The 21,039-nt window shown below is 51.7% G+C and overlaps 1 protein-coding gene, 1 long non-coding RNA gene and 2 other non-coding genes across 6 annotated transcripts in view; 3 read left to right on the forward strand and 1 right to left on the reverse strand.

Annotated features, from left to right (window-relative positions):
• The window catches only part of LOC142067112 (voltage-dependent L-type calcium channel subunit alpha-1S-like), a 50,625-nt gene that overhangs the window by 28,258 nt on the left and 1,328 nt on the right, over positions 1-21,039 (forward strand). Inside the window, exons 1-4 of one of the 3 annotated variants that reach the window (XR_012663899.1) lie at positions 8,335-8,815; positions 9,353-9,460; positions 17,073-17,268; positions 18,139-19,742. The exons of 1 other annotated variant lie outside the window; for it this stretch is intronic. The gene's annotated coding sequence lies outside the window, so the exon portion shown is untranslated. Of the gene's footprint in view, positions 1-8,334; positions 8,816-9,352; positions 9,461-17,072; positions 17,269-18,138; positions 19,743-21,039 lie in introns of those variants that run through there. One more of the 3 variants, XR_012663898.1, reaches the window with a different exon arrangement.
• LOC142067121 (uncharacterized) lies at positions 6,214-8,329 on the reverse strand. Its single transcript, XR_012663907.1, has 2 exons — positions 7,637-8,329; positions 6,214-7,101 (listed from the first exon to the last, which is right to left on the reverse strand). It is a non-coding gene; the product is annotated as an uncharacterized LOC142067121 (long non-coding RNA).
• On the forward strand, positions 9,612-9,694 carry LOC142067437 (small nucleolar RNA SNORD45). The gene has a single exon (XR_012664049.1). It is a non-coding gene; the product is annotated as a small nucleolar RNA SNORD45 (small nucleolar RNA).
• LOC142067420 (small nucleolar RNA SNORD45) lies at positions 18,210-18,294 on the forward strand. Its single transcript, XR_012664032.1, has one exon. It is a non-coding gene; the product is annotated as a small nucleolar RNA SNORD45 (small nucleolar RNA).

Raw genomic sequence — 21,039 nt, forward strand, 5'->3', positions numbered from 1 at the left:
TTCCAAGCCTCTTCCCCATCCCTCCAGGGCAGAGAGATCAAGCAACTTAGCAGCCTACTGGTGTTAAACTACAACATCCATACGAGGTAACTACAGCCTTTGATCCATGAAGTATCCCTAACCTCAAACACCGAGCTGGTGACCGGCTCAAGATTTGGTAACTATGGTACCCTAAAATCGATGCACGTGTAGCCAAACCCTCATTTAGAGCAGCCTGGGGTGGCCTCATTTCTTGCGATTACCCAGAAATGGCCCCTATAGCAAACCTACCCTCAAATCATAGGAAAATTCTGAATTGCATCAACAGAATCAACCTAAGGCTGGTCCTAACCCATTGTGACGGATGTGCTCGACCCCTTGACCAGACTGGTGGTGTGTGGAATAATCGCTGGAGGTGACTTAGACGCTGAGCTTATGTTTTTAGAAAAGGTACAGCGCTGAAGAAGCTTTCAGGGTGAAATGCAGCTGACGTGCGAGGAAGCCGTTCCATGAAAGTTCCCTGGTAACCTTAGATGTCAGCAATGCCAGGAGAACTTGGCGTACTGACTCTGAGAGGAGTTGTCCGGAAGGTGGAGCGGTGTGGGGGCATCGCGGCCGGGCTCTGTGATAAACGGGAACTCCAGGTACCATGGAGCTGGTACGCTGCACATTTGCGACCCTGGGCCAACGGTCCGTCATGCTTTTGACTAAATGCTGTCCTTTTGGTGAACTTTGCTCACTATAATATCATTCTAATACCAAAACACACCTCCATCCCAAAAGTTACCCGCCTCTAAGGTGCGGCCACCCCTCACTGGGCACGCGCTTTGAATTTTTCTAGCCTACATCTTTAAAAGCAAAGCGAGGAAATTTTATGCCAGCCATAATAAAGGGATGTATGACTAGAGTCACTCAAGCTCCACCTGAAAGATGAAGTAATAGTATGAAATTTGTGAAGAGAAAGAGGGTGTCAGGGAAGATACCATCGCGTACCACTCTGACTTCTGGGACCAGTCGATGGGCTGAGCTTCTCTTACCCCGCGGTGGGATGCCTTTGGGTAAGATTGGAAACCTCTACAGAGTCACTTTAAATCTCTAACGTATTAGAGTTGCTTTGCTTCATAGTAGAGTTGCTTCATATTTGTTTAGCATACTTGTAGCCCAGCAGTGTACTCATATCCTCGGTATTTATGTGCGTCTTGTAACCAGCAATCTTATCACCGGTGACCCAAAGAACCTGTGTATCTGTCGCTTTAATAAATCGCACTATTCATTGATCTAGCCGTGATGGTTCTCACTGAACGTGAGCAGGCCGGGCATCTGCCAGATTAGTTACTGACAACAAATACTCTGATGAGTGGTTGCTTCTACAACCCTTAGAAAATAAACCGTCTGAGACTAAGACTGGACCTAGCCGCACCTAGACTCCTCTCGGAGGAGGATTTTAGAAAGCAAGGGGGTCCTGTCTGAACCTTGCCACTCCTCAGACTCCTACTATTAATGCAACAGTGGTGGTTTGGTGCAGGCTGCGGAGAAGGTAAAGGCCTGAGCCGTAGCCGGGCCCACGAACTCCTCTAGTTTCAATCTGTTCTCTAAAAACCCACGAAGCAGCAGACTGCCACCGTAGGGCATCAGTGCATATGAGCTTGGAACACCCATCACGTGATTGACACATCAAGAGCAGGTGCCTTGCCTAAGGATCATTTATCATTTATCAGGAAGAAAGCTGTGGGTACAAGGAGTCTCACGCATACCTTGTCCATCGCACGCGATTTGGCTACGAGCCAACCACTTTATCCCATAAATATGACAGCCTAAGTGAGCCACCTTTGAGCTCTCCTGGTTAGGCAGCGTGGATGTGTGGTGGTGATCTCCCCTTGAGCTGGGACACCTCTCAGGGTTGCCGCTCAAGGCAGAGAGACCTTTCACCAAGGGCAGAGATTTGGAAAGCAGCTGATATCACACAAAACCTTGTAGTATGATGACTTTGATTTTGTCCTGGTAACTTTGATTGTGTGTTGAATTGATGCTAATGAAACGTTACGTAAACTTTGCATGTACAATCCCTTAGACATAAAACGTTGTCCAAGTCTGAGACTAAGGTTGGACCTAGGCCACACCTAAGCTCCATCAGGAGTTTAGCCAGCAAGGGGTTCTGCTCTGAACCTCATGACTCAATGGGAGGGTCTTCCTTGCCCTTTTGCATCCATGGTCTCTCTGTGAATCATTTTAACTCCAGTGTAACTCATGTTTCCTTTATATGTTTCTTCCATGCAGTAATTAATAGAGTGAACTTGCCATCGAACTTTGTGAAGTCGCACTTTCACAATATCTTCTTAAAACCAATTTTGCTAATACCTTTGACGGTGATTCTTTAAGTCATCTAAAAAACTCCATTCACAACGCCCATAGGTAACTCTCTTTTAATTATAAACTCAGTCTTGTATGTTACTGTAAATGTGGCTCTTGGGTTTTTTACAGCCTTTACTCATACGCAAATCCCAGCTCAAGTCCTATGGCAACCATAAGCACAATCTCCATGCTATTGCTAAATTTCTTTCCTGCAGCAACTCTGTCCCTGACTTCTGACCTTTGGACTATTGAGCTGGGGTTTGCCGGATTGTCTGTGGCATGCACGTGCCCCAGCCTTGCAGGGCTGGTGAAATAGGTACTGGCATCCTCTAGGAACTCTCTTTGCCTTTTGGCCCACATCCTTATTGACAGAGGTGGGGAACAATGGGTAAGGAACTGTATCTGGCAAAGTTTACCACAGTCCTAGAGCTGAAAGGAGAACTGAGGAGTCCTGGCTCCCAGCACCTGCTCCAACTCCCTAAATTCCCCTCCCCTCCCATAGCTCTCCCTTTGTTTCCTTCCCCTTCCCACAGCTCCCTAGACCGAGCTCATCAGAATTGTCATTGATCCATCTCTTTCGTGCCCAGCTTTCTTCACGCAGGGCTCTCAAAGACTAACCAAGTTTGGTTTTATAACCATTTCAATCATTCTCTAACTCCTGAAGTGACATCATGTATTGCCTTTCCAGGTATGGCTGGAGAGTCAATTGCAAGGGCAAAGACCCGACTTCCTGTGTCAAGGGTTGCTAAATCACTCCAGAAGCAGCAGCAGTTTCCTCCGGATCACCAATGGTGAAGAGTGAGGGTGTGTGGAGTGGAGGCTAGGGAAAACAGGTGGCTGTGGGGAATTAAAAGCAGCATATTATTAAGGTAGAAAGGGTGCTGGCTATTGTTAACTCTACGAGGACTTTGCGGTACTGCAATGCAAGTAGAGAACTTAAAGGCTGACGACTTAGGAGAGACAAAGCTTAGCAGAAGGCCATTACAGGTGGAATTTCAGCCATTTAGTTGCATAATCCGCTCTCAAGATTTTGTTTTCCTGACTAAGAGGGCTTACCAACGATGAGGGTTTCTCTCTTTTTTGTCTCTTTCTCTCTTCTCCTTCGTCTCCCCCTTGCTCCCATCCTCGTTTCCTCCCTCCCTTACCTTCTTTCCTTCTTTTGTTCTTTCTTATCTGAGTGTAGAAATTAGGAAAATTAATGAATTAGTTATAAGACCTGCATAACTGCAGTTGCCTTATAACGAGGGCTGAGTCACTGACTGAGGTGGGCAGTACAGCCGGCTGACAGAGAGAGACAGCTATGCTGAAACGTGACCTCGCTCCTTAAATTTATGTGAGCATCTGCTCCCGGCTGCTGTGAGAGAGGGCACCGAAATGTATGGACTTCTGTCCTGAATACGGCTTTTCTTACCACCCTTTGAGGCACCAGACCAAACGCAGTCTACGGAAGATGCAGACAGCATCTCTGTGAGGAAGTAATGGATTGGAAAGCCAGTTAGGAGAGGGAAATGCTTTGCCATTTAGGTCACAAGTCCTTTTTCTAAGCGAAGGCTGAATCCAGGAACAGTACACGAATGGAAGGTGGCAATACCGAAACCGTGTTTGCTTCTGTGCTGGTTCTGGCTGAGAAGGGGTTAATTCTCTTCACTGCGGTGCCTGTGGTGGTTGGGGACCTTTCCAGCTTCCCGCGCTCTGCCGCGTCGGCGGGAGGCTGGGCGGGGCGGGGCCACGCCCGGGGCAGCTGACCCCGACTGGCCAATGGCATGTTCATTCCATACCATGTGACACCATGACCAGTATATTAAGGGGGGGGGGGCAGCTGCGGCTCGGGGAGGCGCGGCGTCGGGTCGGCGGGCAGCGAGCGGCGAGCGGCTGCGTCGCCTGTGGTTTGTTTCGGTGGTTCGTCCCCCCACCCCCCCGGGTTTCGCGCCTCTCGTTGTTTTCCTTTCCATTGCTTTGTTGTTGTTGTTGGTTTTATTTCAATTATTAAACTGTTCTTATCTCAACCCACGAGCGTTACCCTTCTGATTCTCTCCCCCATCCCACCGGTGGGGGAGTGAGCGAGCGACTGCGTGGGGCTGAGTTGCCGGCTAAACCACGACAGCAAGTGTAGAAAGATCTGGTTAAAATATTGTAAAAAATGATCAGCGAACATTCTTGCAATTCTTCTGTTTGGATTTACAAGGGGCCTGCTCAGACTCAAAGGATGATCATATCTCGTGAGGATGTTGGCAAACAGAAGGCTTAATGAAATGTATCAAGCACGCATGGGGCTGCTGTGGCGCCCTGTGCTCTCACGGAAGAGGATTTTTGTGCGCTTCTCAACACAGTTACAAAGACGTGGAGAAAACCATTTTCCTTCCAAATGTTTTTATTCCATACACGATAGAACACTACTTCTGCACTCCCCGGCCATTCTCTTACTTCATCCCTTCTCACTGACAAACTTGGTGTTTTCTAAACATTTCTGAATTCCAAAGAGGTTGGTTGTGCTCTTTCCCCACTCACTCCCTTTCGCTCAAATCTTTGGCTTTTGGTGGGAGAAGAGGCAAACACCTTCCCTGTAAAATTGATGTGATCGAAAAAGGGAACATAAGTCAGACTTTTTTTTTCCTTTTTTTTTTTTTTTTTTTTGTCTGCGAAGGCATTCAGCATGCAACAAGGAATTGGATTTTAGGTGTTTCTGTATTGTTTATGACGATACAGATTTGTCCCACTGTTCTAACACTGGGGTTTGGGTGGATATCAAATAAACAAATCTCAGGGAAATTTAAAAAAGCAATTCTGTCTCCTCAGGACCACCTTGTCACAGCACACGGTGACCTACAGGGCCACCGCTTGCTAAAACAAATATGCTAACGCTGTGGTTGTGTGGCCTTGAGAAACCTGCATCTTTTTAAAAAATTGAAAGCCACTAGATACTGGCTTCTAGACCTTTCAGAAACATTCTCCTAGATTACAACACGGATAGGTGTTCTTTCTCGCCGAAGGTGCCTGGATTACTACTTGCAGATCACCGATATTTTGCACACGCCCATGAGTCAGTACGGACAGAAAGTAGTTTGTGTTCTCACATGGCTCAGCATAACAGGGCTTCTTCTCTGTGGCTTAACCGTCTTAATCACCTGGGTCCAGCAGACAGAAATTTTCATTCGGGGCGTTTATCTCTGTGCCTCAAAGAAACCTGTAGCATTGATGACGCAGATACTTGTCTTCTTGCACCTTAGGGAAGGCTGCTTCTTTACGGATGAATGTAAAGTACAGCTCCTGAGAAATACAGGTACGTGATTTTATTATAGTGAGAGGAAAGAAACGTGATCATTCCGTTCTATACATGTTTCCGTTTTAACTGACCCCATGTGAAAGAACCTGTAGGAAGCTGCCTTATCTTCCTCTATAAAGACGCTGTTCTGAACTTGGGTATTACCCCAAAAGCCCAAATACAATCAGGGGCAAGAAACGAGAACCTCACAACACAAGGTTTTTTTGCGGTAAAATTAGCTGAGCAAAATGCTATTTCTGACGGGCACTGCTGCGTTCTGGTAAAAAGCTGTTTATAAGCAGCGAGGTGCAGTTGCTTTTCTTCACTTTGCTCGCCGCATCATTTAAATTTTATCTCAGGTAAGTTGTGCAGTGTCTGTCGTACGTTACAGCTGTACTGCGGTTCTCGCTGTGCTACAGCCCCCGGCAGCTGAACAGCCCTTCCAGCGCAGCAACGCCAAGGCCTGCGCTGCGGTTGCCTGCGCCCGCGTCGGTCTTAAGGATTTAGATACTACCCAGCAGTAACAGAATGTCGGCCCCAAGCGCGTGGCCTCTTTCACGGCCACGCTTCCTAAGCAAGTGACGGTTCAGTGAGGATGATTCAAGTGAAACTGTGTAGCCTTTCCTTAAGAATGACTTAAAGCATCCTGTTTATTTCAAATCCAGTACATTTAAACCCATCAGCGTATACACACTTAACCAGATTTGCGGCAAGAACAGCTGAGAAGGAGGGATTTTTGTGAGATTTTGTTTTTTAACTTGGACAGGCCCTTCTTTCAGTGCTGGCAGGGTGCGCTTTCCCGGACTTCTTGGGGAAGTCGCTCAGCGCTGGTGAGGCTGCGCCTGGAGCGCAGCGTCCAGTGCTGTGATCCCCGTGTCCAGGACACGGACATACTGGAGACGGTCCAAGGGTGGGCCACGGCGATGATGAAGGGTCTGGAGCGTGAGGCTGAGAGAGCGGGGACTGTTCAGCCTGTTGAAGGCTCAGGGGGATCTCATCAACGTGCATGAACAGGAACTCCTGGTATGGAAGCAGAGGGAGCCACGCACTCTGCAGTGGTGCCCACCGACAGGCCAAGAGGCAATGGGCACAAATGAAAACACACGAAATCCCACCCGAACACAAGAAAACATACTTTCTGGTTTGTTTTGGGTTTTTTATTCTTTACTCTGAGGGTGGGTCAAACACTGGCACAGGCTGCCCAGAGAGGTTGTGGAGTCTCCATCCTTGGAGACAGTCAAAACCCAACTGGACATGGGCCTGGGACGTGGGCTCTGGGTGGCCCTGCTTGAGCAGGGGGCATGCACTGGGTGACCTCCAGAAGTCCCTTCCCAACTGAACCCTCTGTGAAATTATGTACAGCTACACACCAAAACGCCCCTGCTTCACTACAGACCCCGTCACCCACCCTCCGAATATAGTGCTGGACGGTACAAATCCTGTCACCAGGTGTGACGTCTACATGGCTCAGAGAGTGCTTCATGGCTGTAAACCGCCGTCTTATTTACCTGCGGGAAGATTAATACTGTGACATGCTGGACAAGTATTTGCTGTATTGAAAAAGACACCAAAGCTCCCCAACATGCCCCCAACCCCTTCCCCAGACCCAAAATCCAGGCCCAGAAAAGAGCATTGTTTTCCATTGCTCGGTGCCAGCCAGCGTTACGCATATTTGTTCATTCAGAGTCTCAGAAAGGCATTCCCGCCCGGCACGGATGGCATCTGCCAGAGCCCAGCGTTGGTAACTAACGTTACCCCGAAAGGCGGGTTCGTCCGCCTGGCGTGCAGAACACCAAACTCCACACAGGGCGGAGTCGTTTTATTTGATGAATTTTTGTGCAAAGATGGGTGCTAGGTGGTAACCCACAAAGCTGCACCCCACCCCGAGGAACTGCAAGGCATTTGTACAGTTAAATGTGTCAGTCACAGCTAATATTCACACGCCTCAACTAATAATTGGTTCATTGCTTTCTCGCCTCGATGTAAAGGTACAGCTCGCTTTTAATTCACCGCGCGTGCTCAGGGAGTAAGGGGCTTGCTTACTAGAGACAGGGGGCGGTTGCCGGCGTATGGGCCTGATTTTTACTGCTATATCGAGGGTAGCTCCCGTACAGGGCACTTTGCTTTAGTTCTTGTCAGCATCCCAATCAGTTGTTCTCCTTGACTATACACTTTATCGCCCCGTTCTCAGCGGCTTCTGCGCCGGGACGTTTGCTTCCATCAGTGTCTCAGCTCTCCTCAAGGCTAGAGTCGTAGAACAAGGGCTTCCCTGTCTCTCAGTTCCCGACTCCGGCCGCCAAAGTCTGTGTGCCGGGCTCACGGAGTTCACTCTTAGGGCTTACGGAAAATTCCCCAAATTCCGTCTTCTTCAGGATACCGCTAACGGCGCAGTCGAAGCAAGAGCGTTACTTAGGAAGGAAAGGGCTCATTTCCGAGGGCAGCGCCGTCGCCCCCCTTCCCTGGGCTGAGCCCCTCCCCAGAGCCGCGGCGCCCGCTGCGGCGCGCCCGCTTCCGGGCGGGGTCCTTCCGCGCAGCGGGCCGCCGAGTCCCGCCCGCCGGGTCCCGCCCGAGCGCGCCGGCGCGGGTCAGGCGAACGCCACCGGCAGCCCTAGCGGGGCCCTGCCGGGCGCTCCGCCCTTCCGGCGCGGGCGGCGGCCGAGGTCGGTGCTGCGCGCGGCGCGGCGCGGCGCGGCGGGGAGGGGCCCGGCCCGGCCCGGCCGGAGCGGCGGCGCCGGAGCCCTGGGGCGGCGCGGGGGCTCCGGCGCGGGGGCTCCGGCTCGGCCGCTCCGCGCCCTGCGCTGCGCTGCGCTGCGGTGGGCCCGGGTCGGGCAGTGCGGCCGAGCCCGCCTGGGTCGGGCCGGGCGCCGGGGGACCCCTGGTCAGCGGCGAGCTGGGGTTCGCCTCGGGCTCATCGGGGGTTTTCCTTCGCTCCGTCGGGAGGGCTCGGGCAGGCCGGGAAGGAGGGCGGGAACGTGCCCGCGGTCCGGGCAGGCGGAGGAAGATCCGTCTCCGAGCAGGCACGTGCTGCTGCGGCGTTGCCCGAAATGCTCCCGGGCTGGAAACCCTGCGAGCTGGCCCTGACCCACCCGGCTGGCATCTGCTCGAGGGCAGGAAGGCTCTGCAGAGGGACCTGGACAGGCTGGATCGACGGGCCGAGGCCAACTGGACGAGGTTTAACAAGGGCAAGTGCCCGGTCCTGCCCTTGGGTCACACCAACCCCAGGCAAGGCTCCAGGCTTGGGGCAGAGCGGCTGGAACGTGCCCGGCGGAGAAGGCGCTTGAGGTGCTGGAGCGTGTCCAGAGAAGGGCAACGGAGCTGGGGAAGGGTCTGGAGAGCAAGCGTGCTGGGGAGTGGCTGAGGGAGCTGGGGGGGCTTAGCCTGGAGAAGAGGAGGCTGAGGAAGAGAGACCTTATCGCTCTGTGCAGCTGCCCAAAAGGGGGCTGTAGTGAGGGGGGGGTAGCCCTCTTTCCCAGGTTACAAGCAATAGGACGAGAGGAAATGGCCTCAAGTTGTGCCAGGGGAGGTTTCGATTGGATAATAGGAGAAACGTCTTTACCGCAAGAGCGGTCAGGCATTGGAAGAGGCTGCCCAGAGAGGTGGGGGAGTCGCCATCCCTGGGGTATTTAAAAGACCTGTAGATGCGGTGCTTGGGGACGTGGTTTAAGTGGTGGCCTTGGCAGTGCTCGGTTAACGGTTGGACTTGATGATCTTAAAGCTCCTTTTGAACCTGAACTTATGTTTTATTGGTGCTTTTTAAAGGTCATGCCATGAAAGGGCGCACTAAGAAAACCTGATGCCCTGAGCACGTTACTTCTGGAGAAACGCTTGGCCTCTGCAGCTTTGTGTGGGACACTGAAAGGCAGTTGTGTGAGTATGAGCTAACTTCAGCACAGCTGTGCTTTTTTTAGGTGTGACAACCCTTATTCCCATGTGGAGTGTTAGGGTGTGGGTGCGAGCTCCCCAGCTGCTCCTCTCTTGCCCTGCCATCCCCCGTGACGTACAAAGGTTAGTTCCCCGTGGTCCGTGGTGGGTCTTGGCATGTATTATCTGAGTATAAACCTGAAGACGGTCAGTTTAGCTCTAGAATTACTCTGAGACCCGGGAACAAAGTACTTGTTGCTTCTCTGTCTGCAAGGAGGCTGCAGCTGTATTTCCACGTGTCTCCCTTGAAGGCCACTGTCCTGAATGTGGGCGCAGCACTGCCCTGTTGTTCTTTGGGTTGATGAACACGGCAACTAGCAGCATCAGGCGGAGGCAGAGGTTATGTGCTGGTTTTGGCTGAGAAGGGGTTAATTCTCCTCACTGTGGGGGTCAGCTACCTTTCCAGCTTCCCGCGCTCTGCCGCGTGGCGTGGCAGGGGGGGCTGGGAGGGGCAGGGCCATGGTGGGGGCGGCTGACCCCGACTGGCCAATGGCAGGTTCATTCCATACCATGTGACACCATGACCAGTATATTGAGGGGGGGCAGTGGCAGCGCGCAGGCGGCGCGGCGTCGGGTCGGCGGGGGGCGAGCGGCTGCGGCGCGTGCGGTTTGTTCCGGCGGTTCGTTCCCCCTCTCCCCTCCCTTCCCCCCTCCCCCGGGGCTTTGCGCCTCTCGTTGTTCTCCTTTACATTGCATTTCTACTGTTGTTTCTTTTAATTTTCATTATTAAACTGTTCTTATCCCAACCCACGAGCGTTACCCTTCTGATTCTCTCCCCCATCTACCGGTGGGGGAGTGAGCGAGCGACTGTGTGGGGCTGAGCTGCCGCTAAACCACGACAGTCTTTTTTTGGCGCCCAACGTGGGGCTCAAGGGTTGGAGATAACAACAGCTGCTGGTCCCAGCACCATGTTGTCCTTTTTGCAGTTGGTGTTAAAAATCGGTGTTGGTTGTTTGAGTCTGCTGTGTTCTGCTGTGATTAGTAATGTTTTGCCTACGAGATTTGTTATACAAACACTCGTTTTCAGCTTTATCTGGTATTTGGGGTTTTTGCTGAAACCGTTACTGTACTTCGGATACCACCTTGTTGAGGCAATTAGCAATTATACCTCCTCCTCTGAGAGATTTTATATGGAGGAAATACAGAATAATACCTTTGCAACTTTGTTCTATGATGTCTGTGCCTTTGTTACAACAACGTTTTTGTATCTTGAACATCCTTGGGTGGTTAAGGTGCAGTCATTGTTAGTTTTTGGGCATGTTGTTTTGGTTTTGACTAAGCAACTTAAGAATATCACCCAGAAATCTGCCCCGAGGCTTGATAGTTACGAGTGGCAGGGCATGTGGGATAGCATGGGCAAATACCTAGGGCAGTGGGCACCCCCAGTGTTTTGGAGTTTCACCCCCGAGCAAGTGCAGAATCCTAAAAAACTAGTAGAATATTTGGAGAAAGTATGTTGTTACGCTGGGAACTCCAGAGAGACACAGATAACTGCAACGTGCTGGGGTCTGGCCCATGCATACCGAGCCCTGCTCAACAGTATTCAGTGCCCCCAGGGGGAAGAGAATGTCTCTGGATTGAAATGCAAAGTGACTGGCACTGTAGACAATCCAGCCCTGACAACAGGCACTGCAGCCACTCAAACCCCCACAACAAGTACCGGAGCTAGCTCAGAAAATAAACCCGTACCAGTATCAGTTGCCCCCATACATAAGACGAAATATTGGAAGCGGACATCAACTCGTTTAGAACGGGATGATGAAGAACCAGGGCCATCGCGGGGAGAGGAGGGAGAAGTAATAAATGAAATAGAGACCACCCGATCCCTGTCCTTAAGCGAGTTGCGAGATATGCGAAAAGATTATAGCCGTCGTTCAGGTGAGCACATTGCCACCTGGCTGCTCCGATGCTGGGATAATGGGGCCAGTAGCCTGGAACTAGAGGGAAAAGAAGCCAAACAATTGGGATCCCTTTCTGGGGAAGGGGGCGTTGACAAAGCAATTGGAAAAAAACCACAAGCCCTCAGCCTCTGGAGGCGACTCCTGTCTGGAGTGAAGGAAAGGTATCCCTTTAAAGAAGATGTTACATATCGCCCAGGAAAATGGACAACTATGGAGAAAGGCATCCAGTATCTCAGGGAATTAGCTGTGTTTGAGGTGATTTATGGTGACCTGGATGATCAACGGTCATCCAAAGATCCAGATGAAGCCGAGTGCACACGACCCATGTGGCGGAAGTTTGTACGGAGCGCACCATCTTCGCATGCAAACTCATTGGCAGTGATGTCCTGGAAAGATGACGAGACACCAACGGTGGCAGAGGTGATAGATAGACTCCGGGATTATGACACAAATATCTCTTCCTCGCTTGTCTCTGCTGTGGAGAAACTATCCCAAGAGGTCCAGCAACTCAAAGAAGATCTGTCCTACTCCCCACCTCGACAGAGCAGTGTCTCAGCTGTTAGGAATAAGCGTCCTTTGGCTCAAAGAAGGGGATACACACCACGGGCCACCCTATGGTTCTACCTGCGTGACCACGGAGAGGACATGATGAGGTGGGATGGCAAGCCTACTTCGACCCTACAGGCACGAGTACATGAACTGCAAGGAAGAACAGTCACTCAGGGAGGCTCTTCCAGGAAAGCTGCTGCTCCAGTTTCCAGCGAGCAAGTCCCCAGACAGAGGAGTAGAAGCGCAGATTTTATTTCTAAGTGTAATAGAGGGACTCCTGATTCACATTTACAGGAAGTGAGTTGTGACTGCCATGATCAGGACTAGAGGGGCCCTGCCTCCAGCCGGGTGGAGGAAAGGGATAACCGGGCTTACTGGACTGTGTGGATCCGATGGCCTGGCACGTCCGACCCACAGGAGTATAAAGCTTTAGTGGACACCGGCGCACAGTGCACCTTAATGCCATCAAACTATATTGGGGCAGAACCCATCAGCATTGCTGGAGTGACAGGGGGATCTCAAGAGCTAACTGTATTGGAGGCCGAAGTGAGCCTAACTGGCAATGAGTGGCAGAAGCACCCCATTGTGACTGGCCCAGAGGCTCCGTGCATCCTTGGTATAGACTACCTCAGGAGAGGGTATTTCAAGGACCCAAAAGGTTACAAGTGGGCTTTTGGTGTAGCTGCCTTGGAGACGGAGGAAACTGAACAGCTGTCTACCTTGCCCGGTCTCTCAAAGGACCCTTCTGTGGTGGGGTTGCTGAAGGTCAAAGAACAACAGGTGCCAATCGCCACCACAACAGTGCACCGGCGGCAATATCGCACCAACAGAGACTCTCTGATCCCCATCCATAAACTCATTCACCAACTGAGGAGCCAAGGAGTCATCAGTAAGACCCACTCACCCTTTAACAGTCCCATATGGCCAGTCCGGAAGTCTAATGGAGAGTGGAGACTAACAGTAGACTATCGTGGCCTGAATGAAGTCACTCCACCGTTGAGTGCTGCTGTGCCAGACATGCTAGAACTTCAATACGAACTGGAGTCAAAGGCGGCCAAGTGGTATGCCACAATTGATATTGCTAATGCATTCTTCTCAATCCCTCTGGCAGCAGAGTGCAGGCCACAGTTTGCTTTCACATGGAGGGGCGTCCAGTACACCTGGAATCGACTGCCCCAGGGGTGGAAACACAGTCCTACCATTTGCCATGGACTGATTCAGACTGTACTGGAACAGGGAGAAGCTCCAGAACACCTTCAATACATTGATGACATCATTGTGTGGGGCAGCACAGCAGAAGAAGTTTTTGAGAAAGGTGAGAAAATAGTCCAAATCCTTCTGAAAGCTGGTTTTGCCATAAAACAAAGTAAGGTGAAGGGACCTGCACGAGAAATCCAGTTCTTAGGAATTAAATGGCAAGACGGTCGTCGTCAGATTCCAATGGATGTGATCAACAAAATAGCAGCCATGTCTCCACCAACTAGCAAAAAGGAAACACAAGCTTTCTTGGGCGTTGTGGGTTTTTGGAGAATGCATATTCCAAATTACAGTCTGATCGTGAGCCCTCTCTATCAAGTGACCCGGAAAAAGAATGATTTCAAATGGGGCCCTGAGCAACGACAAGCCTTTGAACAGATTAAGCGAGAAATAGTCCATGCAGTAGCTCTTGGGCCAGTCCGGGCAGGACAAGATGTAAAAAATGTGCTCTACACTGCAGCCGGGGAGAATGGCCCTACCTGGAGTCTCTGGCAGAAAGCACCTGGGGAGACCCGGGGTCGACCCCTAGGGTTTTGGAGTCGGGGATACAGAGGGTCTGAAGCCCGCTATACTCCAACTGAAAAAGAGATATTGGCAGCATATGAAGGGGTTCGAGCTGCTTCAGAAGTGGTTGGTACTGAAGCACAGTTGCTCCTGGCACCCCGACTGCCAGTGCTGGGCTGGATGTTCAAAGGAAACATCCCCTCTACACACCATGCAACTGATGCTACGTGGAGTAAATGGGTTGCACTGATCACCCAGCGGGCTCGAGTAGGAAACCCCAGTCGCCCAGGAATCTTGGAAGTGATTATGGACTGGCCAGAAGGCAAAGATTTTGGATTATCACCAGAGGAGGAGGTGACACGTGCTGAAGAAGCCCCACTGTATAACACACTGCCAGAAAAGGAGAAGCAATATGCCCTGTTCACTGATGGGTCCTGTCGCCTTGTGGGAAAGCACCGGAGATGGAAGGCTGCTGTATGGAGTCCTACACGACAAGTAGCAGAAACTGCTGAAGGAGAAGGTGAATCGAGCCAGTTTGCAGAGGTAAAGGCCATCCAGCTGGCCTTAGACATCGCTGAACGGGAAAAGTGGCCAGTGCTCTATCTCTCTACTGACTCCTGGATGGTGGCAAATGCCTTGTGGGGCTGGCTGCAGCAATGGAAGCAAAGCAACTGGCAGTGCAGAGGCAAACCCATCTGGGCTGCCACATTGTGGCAAGATATTGCTGCCCGGGTAGAGAAACTGGTTGTAAAGGTACGGCATGTGGATGCTCACGTCCCCAAGAGTCGGGCCACTGAAGAACATCGAAACAACCAGCAGGTAGATCGGGCTGCCAAGATTGAAGTGGCTGAGGTGGATCTGGACTGGCAGCATAAGGGTGAACTATTTCTAGGTCGGTGGGCCCATGACACCTCAGGCCATCAAGGGAGAGATGCAACATACAGGTGGGCTCGTGATCGAGGGGTGGACTTGACCATGGATATTATTGCACAGGTTATCCACGAATGTGACACATGCGCTGCAATCAAGCAAGCGAAGCGGGTAAAGCCTCTGTGGTATGGGGGACGATGGCTGAAATATAAATATGGGGAGGCCTGGCAAATTGACTATATCACACTCCCACAGACCCGCCAAGGCAAGCGCCATGTGCTTACAATGGTAGAAACAACGACTGGCTGGCTGGAAACATATCCTGTCCCCCACGCCACTGCCCGGAACACTATCCTGGGTCTTGAGAAACAAGTCCTGTGGCGACATGGCACCCCAGAGAGGATTGAGTCAGACAATGGGACTCATTTCCGAAATAGCCTCATAGACACCTGGGCCAAAGAGCACGGCATTGAGTGGGTGTATCACATCCCCTATCACGCACCAGCCTCTGGGAAAATTGAAAGGTACAATGGACTGTTAAAAACCACACTGAGAGCAATGGGGGGGTGGGACATTCAAGCACTGGGATACACATTTAGCAAAAGCCACGTGGTTAGTCAACACGAGGGGATCTGCCAACCGAGCTGGCCCTGCCCAGTCAGAAATCCTACATACTGTGGAAGGGGATAGAGTCCCTGTAGTGCACACAAAAAGTATGCTGGGCAAAACAGTCTGGGTTCTTCCTGCCTCTGGCAAAGGCAAACCCATTCGTGGGATTGTTTTTGCTCGAGGACCTGGGTGCACTTGGTGGGTGATGCGGGAGGATGGAGAAATCCGATGTGTGCCTCAAGGGGATTTGATTTTGGGTGAAAACAGTCAATGAACTGAATGGCACAATGTGAACTGCTATATAATATTGTGTGTCACCTCTGTGTTGTATCAATGATATCAGAGTACGAGCCTCCCAACCCATGGAAGATCAACTATGAAACAAGCCGTGCAGCAGTGATGGAACGATGACTGACTCGGTATGCAGTAACCCAACGCCACACACCATCTCTCCCACCCGGAAAGACTGATACAACAGATGGAGCCCAGAGTCATGGACTGCGTGAACTCAATGGACATTTTAATGGACATTTTACAGGGAAGGTCCATGAACTAAGGGAATGATGTCCGTGTATTATGTTAAAGGATGGGAAGGGGAGGGGTGGTGGTTGGTACGGTTGTATTGCATCATATGGGACCTGGGCATGGTGTAAGTGGTATGGAATAAGGGGTGGAGAATGTGCTGGTTTTGGCTGAGAAGGGGTTAATTCTCCTCACTGTGGGGGTCAGCTACCTTTCCAGCTTCCCGCGCTCTGCCGCGTGGCGTGGCAGGGGGGGCTGGGAGGGGCAGGGCCATGGTGGGGGCGGCTGACCCCGACTGGCCAATGGCAGGTTCATTCCATACCATGTGACACCATGACCAGTATATTGAGGGGGGGCAGTGGCAGCGCGCAGGCGGCGCGGCGTCGGGTCGGCGGGCGGCGAGCGGCTGCGGCGCGTGCGGTTTGTTCCGGCGGTTCGTTCCCCCTCTCCCCTCCCTTCCCCCCTCCCCCGGGGCTTTGCGCCTCTCGTTGTTCTCCTTTACATTGCATTTCTACTGTTGTTTCTTTTAATTTTCATTATTAAACTGTTCTTATCCCAACCCACGAGCGTTACCCTTCTGATTCTCTCCCCCATCTACCGGTGGGGGAGTGAGCGAGCGACTGTGTGGGGCTGAGCTGCCGCTAAACCATGACAGGTTACCAGACGTAGCCCCCAGTAATTGCATTGCAGTTCCAGGAGGCAGAAAGCGTCAATAACTGCTTATGTCTGGAGGGGGGAAAAGCTGGCAGTCGTGTTTAGTGCCCGCAAGGCAGCTGGAGGCACTATTGCTTACGATTGTTGTTGCCGTGCGGAAAAGACGTGGCTTAAAGTGCTGCATCGAGAAAGTAATGCTTACGGGTAGCAGAGGTAAACAATAGAGGAAGGGGAGATAGATATACGCGCGTATGAGAATTGCCTTCCTAGTGCAGCTGCTGGTGGTGGCAGCTTTGGCCCTTGCCGGTAAGTTTCGTTAAATGTTAGAGTTGTTACTTTTGAGACTTGTGGGGATTTGAGCGTTTGTCTGGGCGCTAAGGTAATAGCCGCTGATCTAGAGTGAATTGGTGCCTTACTACTTGCACATGTTTACCTTGGCATTGAGCTTGGTACTTTTAGAGCAGAAAATAGAGGGGAGGAGGGAAGTGTAGTAGCGTAGGCGTGCGCGTGCGTATGTACAGGCGTGTGTACTGCAGGTCGTGTCCGTGCGTGGTTCGCACATCCCGAGTGGTTGATGGGTTGGGAAGCATGTGATGCCCTGCAGGCTTTGTAAGGGTTAACTAAGGCATTTTCCTTGCTCTGGTTTGATGCTGCGCTTATCTGATGAAGGACTAAAATAATGCCCCGCTTAGGGACGCAGTCTGTTGGAGTCTTTGAGGGCAGGCAGTGTTTCCTGGGGCAGACAGCAGTGGATCTCGTGGGATGGCTGCACCGAATGGAGATGGACGAAGTTCTGGCATTCCTCAAACCCTGACAGCGCGAATGTGGTGGAATAAGTGCCGGCGCAGGTCCTGATCCTCGTCTTCTGTCGACCCTCAGCACGTCCAGGTAAAGGTAACAGGGTAGTTGTTGAGACAGCGCCTTTGAGTCAGTGATTGTGATGATCGCGGGCTTAGGAACCAGGTGCTGTTGGATACCAACGGCAAAAACTATTTTGGTGTGTTACCGAGGAAAAAAAACATAATGCAACGGGCAAAGGTTTACGGTTCCTCTTCTCAAGAAGTTGTCGAATTTGGGAACGTCGTGCTTTTTCAGTTGCTTGACTGGTGATGTTGTCTGTATTCTTCACGAATTTTGCACAGTCTTCTCTAAATATGTCCTAGCTGCAGGCTTTACTGGAATTTGTAGGTAGTCATGTTTGGAGTTTACGAATGCTTCTTGGTGTATGTTGAGGTGAAAGATGCGTACGGCCAGAGGATGAGTAAAGGTTTGGATTTTATAGGTACTGGTACGGACAGAAATAATATTAGTGAGTATTAAAGTAATTGTGTAATGACGACATGACCTGTACGTTCACGTAATACCTATAGTTTTTGTGTGTAGTGTGTTTACACTTTAGTACTACACAAAAGAAAGGTTGTAGTCGGGTCTTATGTTCCTCACGTCTGCTTTTTTTTTTTTTGCCTCCGTATCACTCACAAATTATACCAGTCTGAGCACTGTATTTATTTGGTGGGTACTTTCCCGCTGAGAAGCAGCACTTAGTCTCAATCTTATTGTTCACCACAGCTATCTCCAGGGTAGCTGAAATTTCTCAGCATCTGTTCTGCCTGTTATATTTCTTCTCGAGTAAACTGTGGTGAAAAACAGTACCCGAAAGGCTCCAGTGCTTCCAGACAAGTGCTTGGTTGCTCGCGTAATGTGTTTCTAGTCCCATCTCAAGTAATGCCTTAACGGTGTTATCTTATTTATTTGTAGCGTCCCATTTTGGGAAGAAAGTGTGTTGGGTTTCAAACCCTTGGGCAGGACAGGAGGAGGTGGCCTTCTCGGGTCAGTGATGAGTGTTGGCACGTATTATCTGATGTAAAGGTGATGTCTGTCACCACTTTAGCTCTAGAATTACTCTGAGACCTGGGAAACTCCAGTTTCCTTAGACTGTGACCGTGGCGCTTTTTCAACCTGGAATCAAATGCCTGTCACGTTCTAAGGCAGCGTAAGGAGAAGGGGGCGCGATTTGAGCTTCCTTCCGTTTACGCGCTAGGGAGGTATAGTTGTTAGTTTAATACTTGGATGTTACTAGGAGGTGCTCTCACGTTAACTGATCGCAGCTCTGGGTACTCAAAGCTGAACAGTGTTGGCAAATGCTGATGTAGAGGTTTGGTGGTAAATGTAACCCGCCTGTCTTAATGAGCATGCATATTCTTAATTCACAAACACGGTTTAGTCCCACCTACGCATCCAGAATGTTTGAAGGGTCATGTCACATCTTCCTTTGATCACAGTCAACAGTCACGTGTTCAGACTTGTTTTTTGAGGGGGGAAAAAAAAGGTAGATAATATATTTGTGTGTTGGGCTTGTAGGTTCCATTTTGCATTTTTGTAAGACTTGAATTTTAGCTGGCGACTGTAAGATTCCAGCTGACTGTAGGGACGGAAAGTTAAAGTTGTTAGCGTTTTTCAGGGTTGGCCCGAGAATATTCCTTCATTTCAGCTGTTTCTTCTATTATGCTCTTTATAATAAATTCTCAACTACTGTTTTTACAGGTGACATGAGCTAGGAGAAAAAACATAAAGCCAGCTGGGGCCCAAGACCAGCACTGTTGTGTTCATAAGACATTGTGTCCCAGGAGCGAACTGGCTCACGTCAGTGCTACCTCAGAAATCTTTGTATTCGCTACTCAGACCTCGATTTTTCCTCACTGTGCAGTTTGCGTCTATTCGTAGAATGTCCTGAGCTGGAAGAGACCCACAAGGACCGTCAAGTCCAGCTCCCATCCCTGCACAGGACAAGCCCAAATTCACACCGTGCCTCTGAGGGCGTTGTTCAAGTGCTGCTTGAATATCGCCAGGCTTGGTGCCGTGGCGGCCTCCCTGGGGAGCCTGTTCCGGGGCTCCACCACCCTCTGGGGGAAGAACCAGTTCTTCTCCTTAACTATACACTTTATTGCCCAGTTCTCTGCGGCTTCTGAGGTGGGATGTTTGCTTTGATCAGTCTCTTAGCTCTCCTCAAGGAAATAGTGGTAAAACAAGTGCTTCTCTATCTCTCAGTTCCCGACTCTGGCCATCAAATTCTGTTTTGCCAAGCTCACGTAGTTCGTTCTTGTGGCTCAGCGGAGAATTCCAAAACGACCATTTTCTTCAGGATATCACTACATTGATGTTACGGAGTTTTGTTCCTGATTTCGGTGACACTGCGGCAGCCGGGCAGATGGCAGGCCCGGGTTGCGGGTCGAGCAACAAGCCTTGGGCCAGCTCTTCGGGGCTCCCAGGCTTCGGAGCTCCTCCCTCACTGTCCCGGTAGTGGGGCCGCAGGAGCGGAGGGAACAATTTGGCCTAGCACCTTCCCGGCACCCAGGCTGTTGCCAAGTTTCTGTCGAACGGGTGTCGAGAGCCTGTGTGACTGGCCTGTCGGAAACCCCGTTCCTCAGCCCGTGCGCGTCCCCGTTCTAGATCTCGCTGCTCTCTGTTGGGGGTCCTTCTGTGTCACATTGGTTACTGTCGACGGGGAAGTTTTGAGCGTTTCGCCCCTCGTTATTCTGTTCTGCCCTTGCCAATTTGAGCTCCCTGACCCGTGTTCCCTTCTGACGGACCACCGCCTCTGGGCTTCCCAGAAAGGCTGTCTGGTTCCGCAGCCCTTGGGGTGCTGCCATCGTGGGCTCCACCATCTAACGCTAAGGCTAGGCTCTTCGCTCCCACAGGCGCTGCCTTTTGCAACCCTTTGTTTCTCCGTCCTGCAGTTGCTGTCATGGACATGGCATCCTGGGGTATAGCGCCTTCTCCATCAAGGATGTCCCAGTCAGCCACGTTCTCTGTTGACTCGGAAAGCCCATCTGGAGCATTCCAGGGACAGGAACCGCTCCCACAGGAGCCCCCTTCCAGAGCTGGATGAGGGAAGCCCGTCCCTACCCAGAGGATCACGCCCAATGCCGCCCTGACCCGTGAGTGTGAGAGCTGCCCAGCCTGCCGCAAGCCCCTCAGGCACCCTTTGCTGCCAGGGCCCTCCTGTCATCAACGGCACTGGCAGCTCTGCTGCCTGGACGGCCCGCTGCGCTGGCGGGTCCATGGGCCCAGGCAAGCCTGGGGCTGCCCAGGGGGAAGTGGGCGCCTTGTGCTCCCCTGCTAAAGCGGCTGGCATGGCTGTGTAGCTGGAGCCCCGCACTGCCCCAGCACGGCTTGGCCCTGCACCGGCGTGGGGCTCCCAGCGGGCAGTGAGGTGGGACTTGGCGGGGCCGTGCTCCATACAGCCTGTGACCCCGTGCTGCCAGGCTGGGAGCCTGGTACGGGCCGTGCTGCCCAGAGCCCTCAGCGCAGCCTGTGCCCCTCTGCTCCTGGGCCCTCCAGGCCACTGCAAGACAAGGAAGGAGCATGCTCACACTGCCATTTCAAATGAGGGAAGCGGAGGCAGAACCAGCAGGGGCAAGAAAACAAACAGTCCTTGCTAACCAGATGTACCGCTGGGCGCCTGACAGCACATTCCGGTCTACTGGCCCTTTTTCTTCTTGGCCCACAAAAGGGTTCCGAGAGGAGAACCGCTGCTGGAAGCGGCTGTCTCGTGGGGCAAGAGCAAAGCCCCCTTTCCAGCACCCTTTCTGGTTTCCCGGGGGTGCCCAGGAGAGATGGAACCCTGCCCGGCAGGCCAGGCCAGGCAGCCGCCTGGCA

Source organism: Phalacrocorax aristotelis, chromosome 21 (assembly GCF_949628215.1).
Source record: "Phalacrocorax aristotelis chromosome 21, bGulAri2.1, whole genome shotgun sequence".
Taxonomy (NCBI): domain Eukaryota; kingdom Metazoa; phylum Chordata; class Aves; order Suliformes; family Phalacrocoracidae; genus Phalacrocorax; species Phalacrocorax aristotelis.